Source organism: Ciconia boyciana, chromosome 11 (assembly GCF_034638445.1).
Source record: "Ciconia boyciana chromosome 11, ASM3463844v1, whole genome shotgun sequence".
Taxonomy (NCBI): Eukaryota; Metazoa; Chordata; class Aves; order Ciconiiformes; family Ciconiidae; genus Ciconia; species Ciconia boyciana.
This window is the reverse complement of record NC_132944.1, coordinates 5,367,694-5,380,790: the sequence shown is the minus strand read 5'-3', so window position 1 is coordinate 5,380,790 and position 13,097 is coordinate 5,367,694. Positions and strand designations below refer to the sequence as shown.

Genomic DNA, 13,097 nt, shown 5'->3' with positions numbered 1-13,097 from the left:
TCACCAGCAAGCCTGAATGGTCACTCTTCTGTGTCTTGCATGCTCATCCTGGCATTTCGGGCAGAGTGGGCATCAACATGTCATTTCAGTTGCAGCTACCACATCAGTGTTATGATGATAACCATGGCTACATAAGCAAGGTTACTACAGGATAGAAGGCCTTAGAACAACTGCATGTGAACAAACTGCTGCCTGGGGGAGGAAGGGGCCTTGTCCCCACTAAATATTTGCTCTGGGTTCAGCTTGCTTCAAGGGGCTATGTAAGTAGTCTCAGGCTTCATCCTTTCTTTTGTGACAGCCAGGATGTTCTGAGATCATCCTGTCCATGTCAGGGAGCATCAGGAGACATTGCAGGGATTCTCAGCTCCCTGGCTGGAATTTGCAGCATGGCAAAGAAGAGTTTGCCATCTAAATATCCAGGGCCAACAGGTGTGGTGAGAAACTGAGGCACAGCAAAGGAAGAACCACAGCAGGGTCACAGGAAGAGCTCGAATGCTCTTAATGGCAGTTCTGGCAACCTAGCTCTAGCTGTACTTGTTTCTCCCTTTACTGGTTCTTTAAATAATATAGCTGTCCCAGCTGTCACTTGGGAGGATGATAGTGCCTCGAGAGTAGGGAGTAGTTATTGTTATTCCTTCCTGTTTGCATGAAGAAAGGATAGGAGAGTGTGACCAGAGAAATGTTCAGTTTCAAGAGCCTGTCTTCAGATATGACATGAGGGTTATTTTCACAGTTTGGGTTACTGGCACAGCCATTACTAACCACTGCAGGACCTGAACGTACGCAAATGATGGATGTGGTGGAGGAGGAAGGGAGTGGTGAAGAAACCATTACATGAAGTTCATCTAGAGAAGACAAGATTCTTGAGAAGGGGTGTGTTAAAATGAAGCTGAGGTTTCAGGAGGGATGGTCTGTGCTGCCACATTCCTGCTTTGCCACTCTGAAATCGTAAGTGGAAGTGTGGGGCTGAGTCTCCGTAAGATACAAGCTATATGTAGGAGGCAAACTGAGCATCTCTGCTTACTGTCTGTACTGCAGAGAGTGAATGGAGCCCCTTCTCCAGTGTGGATGGCTTTCTGGTGGACCGCAGGCAAGCAACAGTGGACAGAGCAGAGGACTCTGAGGAACCTTGTTGACTGAGAGCAGAGCACTGCTCAGAGTGTGTCACAAAGATGCCACTTGCCCAAGTTTGTATAAACACTAGTTGTACAGTTAGGTATGAGTGTATGGGAGGCAGAACTCTGCTTCTAGTGGCATGCCTTCAGCAATTCTTAATGGGAGACTTTGATTTCCACTTTATGCTAGCTGCTGCCTATAGTTTTAGCTCCCCACCTGCTGCTTCTTCCTTTCTTGATGGTTAGCTTGTCTCCTGTGTTTTGTATATACGCTATAGCATGCACACAGTGGGGCATGCCCATCAGCTTGATAGCACAGTGCGTACTGCAGTGGAGTCCTTACCTGGCAGCCTGAGCTGCTGCAGGAGCCGTGGTACCCAGCAATGCTGGTAGAAGAGTGGCTTCTGCCATCAAAATCTTCACTGTTTATCTGAAATATTCATCCAAGACTGTCTAGAATGTGAACATAGTCACTTGGATTGTTGAAAAAGGCTTGAATTATTATAAAATTTATGGCCTGGCATTTGGCTTATGATTAATTACTTAGGTTTGCATAGTGCTTTGATGTTCCAGCTGTAAAAAGAGTTGTAAGCTGTTACAACTCTCTTGACCTCAGTGCGGTCATCCCACTCACTCCATTTGGGTTGAAGTTGGCTTACTTGGTGATATGTGGTATTTGTATTCTGTGAAACAAGCATCCAGTCATGGATTTAAGCCTTTCCAGGACTGGAGGCTGTTAAGCTGATAAACCTGTTCTCCTTTTCCGTATTGCATCTGCCGCTTCTCTGGGAGTGCCCTTCTTGCCATCCCTTTTGACTTTGAGCTTGCTGCTTCTCTGGAGTCCTTCTCTGAGCCTTTGCAGTTCACGGTGTGTTTGTATTGCCATAGTGCTTAGAAGCTTTTCTCACAGGTTGCTCCATCTCTCTCTAAGCTTTCAGTACTCTATTCCCCTGACAGTATCTTGTTGTGTAATTCTCCCCCTGCCAATATTGTTGGCTTGCATGGATAAATTTCTTTATGCTAGATAATTTGGAGTAAGCTTGTGACAGAAAAATCCTAATTTAAAAGGCACTTTCATCTTGCATAGTCCTTCATGTGATTTTGCTGTTGTGATGGTGTTTGCTGGGCTGGGAGTCATGGTCCTGGCATGTGCTCTCTTTGCTTGAGAAGAGCAGATTAAGAGCATACTTCGCTCAAACAAGGCTTCTTCATTTAATATGTATGGGCAGCGAGCACTCAGGCTGAAAGTAGATTTTGTACTTTAACTTCCAGGTCAGTGAATTTTTTGTCTTGTTTGTGTCAGCAGACAGTAGCCCTTTGTTCAGCATCACAACTTTTCCCACCTCAGCAACGCGCAGGCACACACATACACATGGTGGAGATCCTGAACTGTGCAATAAACTCCATGGTAAGTTCCATAAGCCCAGCAAATATATCATCTGTTCTGCTTCAGGGCTTGATTGCGTGCCCTATTGACCAGCAATAAAGCCAAGAGTATGGAAGTAGTTAGTTATTAATTTATTTTGGCTTTTCCATCCATCATTGCCAATGTGGGAAAGAAAAGGGGCATAAATACTTTGATAGTGAAAATTGTGTCTTTGGAGAGGTGGCCTTTGTAACTTGTGAAAGCTGGATAATTTAATGAAACTAGTCAAGTATTAAATAAATTATTTAATTTAGTAATTAAGTAACTTTGTTACTAAGTAGGGCCAGGATTAAGGCAAGGCTAGGTCATGAGCATGAAAGGTCATGAGTCATGAGCACAAAAATTAAAAGATGAACACATCCAGATGAATGCCCTGTAGCCTGTTGTTGGTGTCCTGATCACAGAATAACCGCTTGAAGTCCTGTCTTTGCAGCAGTTGGTGCTTGCTAGCACCCTCCTCTGCTCATGCAGAGTCTGGAAAAGCAAGAAAAGCCGCACCATCCCATGGCTGATGGCAAGCCTTTTCCTGAGCACCCCCCTAGAAGGTGTGGGTGCTTGCCAGTAGAGCCTCGAGCACCCATTTATGGATAGCGGTGCACGTCCCACACAGGAGCATGACACTTCTCCCTCTCAAGGTCTGACCTGCTGCTTTTCTGCAGATAGTGGGCAGAAGAGTGAAGGCAACCCCCTTTTTCCTTGCTCTTCTAATCTGGCAGTGCCTTACTCCTCCACCTAAGCTCTGCTCAGCCCTGGAGCCCTCTCACACCCAGCTGTGCCTGACCTCCTGTAACCTCGCTGTTTGTGCTGTGGATCCCTGCAGAATTCCCTCCATCCTGGTCCTTTTGGACTTTATCCCTAGCAAAAAATCCTGCTTAGGCTTCTCAGAATTAACATGCATTAGCCTAACTTAGAATTGCCGTTTCCTGGGAAGTTCTGACACTGTAAAACCTTGTTTGTTTCCCCCCCACCCCTTTAATCTGAATTAAATAATTTATTTTAAAAACTTCTATGAGGGCACTGTGTCCCAGATTTCGAGTTTTAGAAATGTTTTGCTCTGGGATTTCTGAATTTCTGTTTTGAGTTATATCCATTTTAAGTTGTTGTACTGCTTATGCTTACTGCTGATTTGCTGAGTAAAGACTAGTAGTAGGTCACAGTATGTATGTTATATAAGAAAACACAGTAGTTAGTTACTTTTTTTTTAAATCAGTAAGAACAGCTGCTGCTTAATATGACTGAAACATCTTATCTTATTCTCTAGAACAAGAAGTCTCTTGTTTGCAATGTAATGAAAGTCTGGCACTGCCATATACAACACCCAGGAATGCCTTCATCTAGAAAAGCAGGTAACATTTCGTTCTGTAGTAAGTAGCAATTCATCTTAATGATCTAAAAAGTAATAAAATATTTCACTAATAACAATGCATGTGGGATAAAATCCTCTAAGGTAAAATACGTACAATTTTGAAGTTCTGCAGTAGAGCTTCTGAACTGCCAGAAACAAAGCTGTTCCAAGTAGCTTTGGCAGGAACTTTTATCAAAATCAATGCTTGTTCAAAAACAAATTAAAAAAAATATCTGTTCTTCAAAGAAGTTCTTCCCAAGAGGATGTTTTGATGGTGCTTTTCTACTAGCCGTCTTTCTGTCCCAGCAAAGGCACTCTTTGTTATTCTCCTCAGCATTGTGAGTAGAGAAGACTTAAACATTTCTCACTAGTACTTAAACCCAAGTCTCCATAGTGAAAGTCCTAAAAATTCCTTAATTGCACAAGCTGTCCTTCTTTGGCTCCTGCGCTGCTTTTGTACTGCTTGTAACACATCACATCAGGTGTGAAATAATTCTCCTTATCCTGAGGCAGGAGCATGCTGTTCAAACAACTACTGTCTTTCCTGCCCCTCACACGGGGAAAGGACAGTGTGCTCTCACTGTTGGACCTCTTCCATGGAGGCTTCCTTCCATGCGGAGGAAATGGCAAATGTTGTCGTGCCTTGTTTCTCTCTTCCAAGGTGCTGCCCAAACAAGCAACACAAGTGAGTTCAAAAAAAAACCCAGGATGGCCTGAGCAGGAAAGATAGTATGCATGACTGGGAGGCTGCAGAGTTAATAGAGCCAAAGTTTCCTTTCCTGCTTTGCATTGAGATTTGATGACTAGTGGGTGGGCCTTTGCTGCTCTTGTGGAGGAAGGTGTTCCTCTGGTTACCTTTCAGCAGTCATCACTGCAAACACTGGTGGGAAGCCACAGTTGTGGGAACCACATTCCAGTGTGGCTCACAGCACAGGTGAAGAGTTTATCAGTCGTACATTAAATCCATGCAGCTATTACACCATATAGTTAAAAGAAAACAAACTGATACTGTAGAAGTAGCTTGTTTGTTTTAAGCAAACATGTTCATTTTGGGAATAGCATCCACAGTGGAGGAGCAGATCTGGGCTGTGGCATGGCAAAGGGCTGCAGTGGCAATGGGATTTATAAGTAGGATATTTTCATGGGAGCTGGCACACGATCCAGGCATCAATAGTTTTAAGATGTAAAGTATCCCAGCACAGAAGCATGAGTCAGCAGTGTGCTGCTGAAACTGGTCTACCCTTAGCAAGACATAGCTGCTATGTTCTCCCTGCTCCACTGATTTAGACTTTCTTTTTCTTAATAGTATCAGTGAAAGAAACACCTAGCAGGGAAGGCTAAGCTCTCCAGAAGTCAGGAATAAAGATGCTGACAGCTTTGTTGCAAATGCAGACAATAAGAGGACGAATGACAGTTTTTGAGTTAGTGTAGGACAAGCAGATTTCATGAACTGGTTTATGCTGTGTGACCTTAAGGCCATTATCACTGCAAGGATGTGGGAACAGTGCATGAGCGAAGACAGGGTATGAGGGCAGTTTCTGGAACCATGGCACTGGAACAGCACTGGGCAAGTTTCCATGGGTGTGCTCCTCTGAATTTTATTTCTACAAGACAACAGATGTCCCCACTTGCCCCAATTCACAGGTTGGGGGTTGGGAAACGGAAGAATTCTTTATTCCCTAGGCTAAGATCTGGATTTAGCTATGTCCAGATGGATTCTTTATGCAAGTATGACAATGCCTTTGCTTGTTCTTAAATGGTATTTTGTATGCCATTTTTGCCCTGTCTGGGTGTATACTGAAAGTGGATCTTTGAAAGGCTAGGCAAAAGGCTGTAATATGGGAGACATCATAGCTACGTGTACGACACCAGAAGCTACAGGGAATCCCCAGTGTAATGAAGTCAGCAGGAATTTTGCCTGTGAGCCCAGGACTGGTGTTTCATTAGCAGGGAAGCCTGAGGAGAACTGACCCATGTTAAGAAAAGGATGTTCCTGTTGTTCATGGCAGCAGGGAAAGTTCAGTGGCTGTATCTGGCCCTTCTGAAGAAGTTGTTTGGCTGCATTTTGGAGCTTGTAGAGTCTAGGGAAGGGCTATGTACTTCTGAATAGGACAGAGGTCTTAGATTTGAGGGCCTAAGGGAGCCTCTGTCCTTCTGTCACCACTGACTGAGCCACAGAAGATCCAGGGTTGAAAGCCAGAGAGTCAGTGATGTTAAGAAGAGTCTACCAACAACGGAAGGAGGCCCAGGAGGCATAGGATCAGGGGAGTCTTCTGTGGGAGTTTGCTTGTTTTAAAGTGGGGGAGCAGGGCAGTCCAACTGGTACCTGCAGTTTGCGTGGGAGAGCCCTACGGAAGCACAGAGAGCACAGGACTGAGTGCTGGCACCAGCTTTGGGCTGTGTGTGTCCTCAGCCAGGGTGGGAATGATGTGCATGAGGTGCTGGCAGGTGGGAGTAGAGGAGGGAATGAGCTGAGTGCTGAGGAGGAGGTTGCTGGAGGCAGCAGAGGAACTTTGATAGCGATAGGAACATATGGTGGAGAAGTGTCAGGGCTGATATGGTTGTAGGGTGGTTTCAAAGAGACAGTCCTGCTACAAATAGGGAGGTTTAAAACCGAGAGTGTGCCAAGAACACTGTGTACAGTTCTGTCAGAAAAATGTACTTGCACAGGAGCAGGTGCAGAACAGGGCTGGGAGGATGAGTAAGGGACAGAAAGCTTAGCAGATGAGAGAAAACTAAGAGAGATGAGTTTGTTTTGCCTAGCAAAACAAAGACTGGGAGAGAAATGTGATGTCTCTCTGTAAACACTTCATTGCAAAGTAAATACTAGAGGGGAAGAAAAGGTCTTTATAATAAAAATCAATGCTGGCACAAGGACAAATTGGTACAAATTTGCTATTAATAAACTTAGCCTGGAAATTAGATTTTCAACCACTAGAGGAGTGAGATTCTGGAGCAGCCTCTCAAAGGGAGAAATGGAAACCAAAGGAGCTTTGTAAAGAAGCCTGAGGAGCCTGCGGGAGCAAAGGGAGAGTAAATTAAGTCTCTGACACAGTCTCATTTTATTTTATGCATGTTGATGCTATAGACAGCCTGACCCAATAGTCTAGGCAGGAAGGCAAGTTGCAGTAGAAGGTGGAAGCAGCAGTCAGCAGCCATAATTAAGAATCAGTAGCTGAGTTACAAGTCAGCTGCAGGAGATGGGGAGTTTCAGTATAGCTGAGCTGTGCAGATATCCAGCTTTGGCTATATCTAGTGTTTAAGAACAAACAGAGACTTCAACAAATTGACTAAGTTTAGAGCCTTTTCACGGCATCTTTTAGAACCCAAACTTGCACAGTAGGACTCTGTGATAAATCTTCCTTCTCCATTTCCCAGTTGCTGCCATTTTCTGCTCCATTCTGGCACAGATATACATTGTGGCTGTAGTAGGGTGGCTTTGTCTCTGTGCCCCTAATTCCTCGTTCATAAAAAATTAGGATATGTTTTAGGACATATTTTGAGAATGCCTCCAATTTTGCTGGAGACTTCCCAAGAGAGCCTTTTGGCCTGAAGTTGTAGGAGGAAGGTTAGCAAAGTTTAGCAGAGCTGCCTTTGTCAGAGGAGGTGCTAGGGTCCTTTTGCAAACAAGCTTGTTGCAAACCAGCTTGTTCGTTTGCAACAAGCTTGAAATTATGTTGGTAAATTTTTGAATAAAGAGAAAATGAAGTAATTTCTTGAAAGTGTTTTGAAAATTAGTGTTATCCCAGGTCAGAACTGAGGAACTCTCACCTGTAGGACAAGCTGAACTTTTCAGGCTAGAAAATGAGAGGAAAATGCAAATAGATAAGCAAAAAACCAACCAGCTAAAACAAGAACTTCAGCCCTTAATGGTGGTACACAGAGAGGTATTCCCGGAAATGGCAATTCTTTGGAATTGGGATGAAGAATATAAGAAGCAAGCAATAAATAGAAGATGCATTGGGATGGAAACATGAGGAATGAAAGAAGGGATAGTAGGTCAGGCAGAGCAAGTATCTTTTTTTTCAGGTCCTAATCAGACATGAGCATTCAGGGCAAAGAGAAAGTTTACTTCCCATTCCTTCTGGCTGTAGACCTGGAGAGCATCAGAGATATATGAGAGAAAGCTGGAAGAGCATTATTGCCCATCTGAAGAAAAAAATCTGCTGCTTCTTTGAATTTTGCCACCATATCCGTGGTGTAGCTCTGCTGAGTTTGGTTTTCTGTGCAGCATTTTTCTCTTACTAATGGACTTTACTTCTTTGTCCCCCAGCATGATCCTGACTTGGCAGTAAGACTAAGCAGACCATTGGAAAGCTGCCATTAATCGATGGAGTCAATGCATTGGAGGGATAAAGTGCATATAAAAATTGTATTTCCCAGAGGATGCTCTTACCCGATGATGTGAGAAGTCATAGGTCTTTCAGAAGTGGCCAGCTTCTCTTGCCTCCAACTCATTAAAGCATTCTGTCCTTGCATTTTCAAGTCATCATGGGACCAGCAGGGAATTTTGGTAAGGAGAGGGAAAATCATGAGGGACTGACACCAATGTGATCTAATAGTTGGCAAGGACAGCAAGCCTAGTGCTTCTCCGCAGCCCAGCTTGACACCTATAGTCCTTACGCAGAGGCTTGAGCTCTTAGTTTACTCCTTTTCAGTGTCTTTGGACCATTTGGCCTACTTATGGTGAAGTTAACTGTCCTGTGCACATGCTGATTTGGTACCTTGTTTTTATATTCTTCTTTTGGTGCACAGAAATGGTGTGATTAAAACCAGGCCTCGGGGATGCACGACCTGCAGTTGCGATTGACTTTGAGGGATGTTTCTCCCCTTTTGACCTGACAGGTCAAGAGAGACAGGATTGAATCCTGGTCTTACTTACTATAAATGAAGACAAAAAGTTGCTCAAAACTGTATTCTAACATATCGTGTCTGGAAATGAGCGCAATCTTACCCTAACTCATCCCAGAAGTGTCTTTCAACATTACCAAAAAAAAATAAAATTTGGTGGTCAGAAGAAGTTACTAGTAGACTGGCACAATAAGCTAAGACTGTTTCATCACCTGAAGGTTATCAAATTTAAATGATCTGAATTGTTAATGGAATAATTCCTACAACATTACCTCACTCTTCTGAATATTTGGGGTGTTAAATATTCCAGATACAGTTGTGATAAGTCTGAATTTCTGTCTGGTTTCCAGAAGTTAGAAGCTGTGGTTGGATTCTGTGAGAACTAGATCTGTAGTCTGCAGGAAAAAGGGATTTTCTTTCACTTTTCTTTTTCTGCAGTATCTGAAAAATGGAGTTAGAGACTTATTATTCTGTAGAGACAAAAGTTTTGTCCTTAATTGTCCAAACAATGCCTGTTCAGATATGACAAGAATATCTCTGTTCCAAGCTGTCTTAGGATGTTTGCCTGAGCCACACAGAGGCATTTGGAAGAAGCCTACCTACATGCTGAGTAGCTCACAGTCTTCTCTCTTGGCAAATAGAAGTGAATACAACAAATGCTGCTCACTGAGAAGCTGAAAGCCTCGAGAAACCATAACTAAGATGAATCTATCTCCTAAGTTCTTCCACAAATTCTTTTGTACTTTCTGTCAATTTAACATAGAGGATAGTCTGTATAGGGGATAGTCAAACACTTTTCTGTATTTCTTTCCATCTGTTTTCCTTTCTTCCTCTGCCGCTCCATTCTTTCTCTTCTTTCCCTCACAGCTTAAATGAAACCAAATAAGGTGCTTGGTAAGTGTTATACTGTTTTAATTCCTTTTCTTTGTAACTCTATTAGTTAATGTAAGAAACTTTTGCACATTGAGGAGCTATGTTTTATTATATTAGTTCCAGCAAAACAGCAATCACAGAACAAAGGGCTCAAATCTCATTTGCCTTCCCTTTTTGTTATTGCTTACTCCAGACCAGAGCAGTGGATGTAATTGCAGTGGATGTAAGAGAGGACTGAAAGAACTCTGAAAAATGAGTAGTTATAAACTTGTGAGTTTTGCCCTGAATGCATGCTCAGTTTTGAAACTTTAATTTTTGAAAGCTGTTTGAGCTTAGAACAGTGGGTCCTCAAGAGTTTGTGTATTCCTGTAAATTGTATTGGGAATCTGTCTCAGCTATGGACATTCCAGAATGGCAGTGCCCTCAGAATAATGGAAATGTTTGAAAAATGTTTGCTGTGTCTTTTTACCTTGTGTCACTGCCACATCTCCTGTCTGCTGCCTGTACGAGTTAGCCACAAAATCGTGTTTAGCCTGGTTTACACAACCACAAGGGCTACCCTACAGACTTGAGAGCTTGTAAAAGCAAACAGTGGGTGTCAAACCCCACCCTCAATTGGAAGGAAAAGCAGACGTCCATGGAGCAACCCAAGCAGACTTCTCCAATAAGAAAAGAAAGTGGAATGGTATTTGCTAGTTAGCGGAGATAGCTGGGTTGAAAGAAATTTCAAGGCGTTTTTTCTAATCAGGGGGTCCTTTTTCCACACACAAATGCAGTCCTGCTTATCCTGTCAGAATGACACGCTCAGCACCTCCCTCAAGCTGGGTTTCAGTCTTTCCACTTACTTGTGCCAGTGGTGAGGGTCATTGCAAGAGCTTCTTCTTGAACCTCTTCAGCTGTTGTTGCATTAGTTTCAGTCTGACAAGAAGTAATGAAGAGTGGAGTATGTGAATCCCAAAGAGTGTGTTCATAAATTCAGATTGAAGAAACTGGTTGAGTTTGGAGTGTGTTGCACAAGATGTATTGAAAAACCCAGCCACAGTTTCCCTGTAATCTGAATGCTCTTATCCATGATTGTCAAGATTTTTCCATGAAAAGGATAAAACACCTGCACTGAATAATGCAAGGTCTTTATCCTAAAAGCTACAGTCCGCACTTGTGGCTTGCTTAGGACATTAGTGCAACTCTGATATAAAGGACACCCCATCTCCTGTCCTGTCCTCCTGCCAGCCATTCCTGTCTCCACAATTAGCTTGGCAGCTGGGGTCGTTCTTTGTGCCGGTGCAGCATGTTTGCTCGCGCTGAGATGGTTTCTTGCTGCCATGAAGGAAAAGGTTAAGAACTAAAATGAGCTCTGCCATCATCTGTAAGGCATTAGGAGCCCAGTGCTGCTTCTGCTTTGCAGAATTCCAACACCCAATGGACTGGACCTTGCTGCCTTCTCTGAAAGACAAGCCAGCTATGGGGAATTTATAAATACCCTTCCATACTGCAGATGGAAGGGGAGCGTGGCAGGATGGAACTCAGCACACCCCTGTGGGTTGGTTCAGATTCAAGTGATGTGAGCCTGTTCTTGAAATATGTCAATTATAACCAGTGCCACGGCATCATATTTTGTACCACTTTGTCTAGAAATATTTGAGGGGGCAAATCATGGTCATTTTGGATGTGGAGGGCCTCCCATGCTCAGTTCAATCACTGCTTGCAGTCTCATTGTGAGGATGCAGCAGACCGAAAGAAGGAGCAGGTGGCAGTAGAAGATGGATTAATAAAATGAGGAAGAAGGCTGCAGGCAGTGGGGATTAGCCCCATCTTTCCCTTTTCCTGGCTAGGCGTGGGCTTTTACAGTCTTTGTAATACAGAGCTCAGTGTCTAGCTGAGAAGTATGGTCCAACTGCTGAGGTGGATGGAGTTTTTAATGTCCACTTCTCTATCTAGGATTATGGATAATGACGCTTCTTTTTAACATCTGAATGCAAGCGAGTCTGCATTCTGTGCTGTCTGCTGCCCGAAGGTTAGATTTAAATGTAGCTGAACAGTCAGGGAGGAGGAGGAAGGGATGTTTGTGTGATGCTGAAGTCTGTGTTCAAGGCAGTAGTGCCAGGCTCTGGAGAGGAAATCCACTTGAGGAAGTGAACTAGCATGATGTAATGCTCTGAGAAAAACCTATACAAATCAGGAACTACACTAGCCTCAGTGTTGTGCCTTTTGGTCTGACTCTTCTGTGCTGCTGTTGACCAGGAGGAGCAATGCTAAACAGTCCCTGCAGGTGATGAGGCATTTGCCTTTCATTTCACTGGGTCAGGATAAGGGATATCATATCACAGGGCATCATTTAGTCAAAGTTAAGTTTAGCTGCAAATTTCATGGCATATCACAGTGATATTTGTGTGAGGTGCTTCTCTTCTAACCTGTTACTATGAAGGTAGTGCTTCTTGTTTTAACCACTTTTCTGAACTGCTTACACCTTCACCATGCTTGAGCCGTTCACATTGACACCTGTTGGAAGTATCTGAAATGCAGCCATGCAGACTGACCTGTTACACAACCTTGGTCTACAACACACCTGTAATTTTCCACCTTAAATCCTCATACTGCTGGGAGGGGTTAATGGTAGTGTGACTCATGACCTGCCTGTTGCCTGCCCAGCTCTGATAAAATCTCTGCAAAGAGGGTTTGGAGGATCACTTGCTCTGATCATACCAGCTCATGTGGGTGCTTGTCTCCAAACTCCCGTCTCTGCTGGCAGACATCTTATTTGAAGATTAGAAGTTGATAGCTCACATCAAGCACGGGGGCTTTTCAGTTACTTTAGCAGAAGGATATCCAAGAGCTGTGTTTATGATGTAACATATTGTGTCATAGGTTGAGGAGCATCACATAGTTTGGGATTTTTTTCATTCTCTTTGAAGTGACAATAAAAACAATGACCAGGTTATTTGAAAATATTCTGGTTCTTGAGCCTGTGTCTGTTGGGTTCTGCCACCAGTCTGTGCAGAACTTGGTCCATGTTGGGGATGGATGACCTGTGTGAAGTATTTAAATGATTGGATTGGTAACTGGGGGCCACTTGTGACAAATGGCCTTTTTACCTGGCTGGTGAGGGCTTCTAAATGCTTGCCCTTCATGCAGGTGTTACTCAGAACCAGGCAGGTGCTAGGTGTAAATCGGGAGTATGTCTCCTGCAGAGAGCATGTGGAGCAGCTTGGGCACAGGTCTGGTTTTGCAGCAGTGCTTCTTTACATCTCTCTGGCAGAGTACAGTTGTCTCAAAGTAGGCATGAATTAATTTTTCATCTGTTTGACCTCCTTTCCTCACTGACAGAGTAGCAGAGAGGCGCTGTGACATGAGGACGAAGCAAATTGATCAGTTCTGGTCAGCACGATGGTGGTGATGAGGCTGCAACAGTGTGATGACACAGTGGTGCTGTATTAACTTTGTGTTGATTTATTCCAAATGCTAGCACTGTTTGTTCCCATGCAAGCAA

The 13,097-nt window shown here is 43.6% G+C and overlaps 1 protein-coding gene across 4 annotated transcripts in view; it reads left to right on the top strand.

The window, feature by feature from the left end:
- MAPKAPK3 (MAPK activated protein kinase 3) overlaps positions 1-13,097 on the top strand; it is a 135,133-nt gene that overhangs the window by 5,009 nt on the left and 117,027 nt on the right. For 2 of the 4 annotated variants that reach the window (XM_072875599.1, XM_072875606.1), the window contains exon 1: positions 8,266-8,399. The gene's annotated coding sequence lies outside the window, so the exon portion shown is untranslated. Of the gene's footprint in view, positions 1-3,802; positions 3,888-8,265; positions 8,400-13,097 lie in introns of those variants that run through there. The other 2 variants (XM_072875600.1, XM_072875601.1) reach the window with 2 other exon arrangements.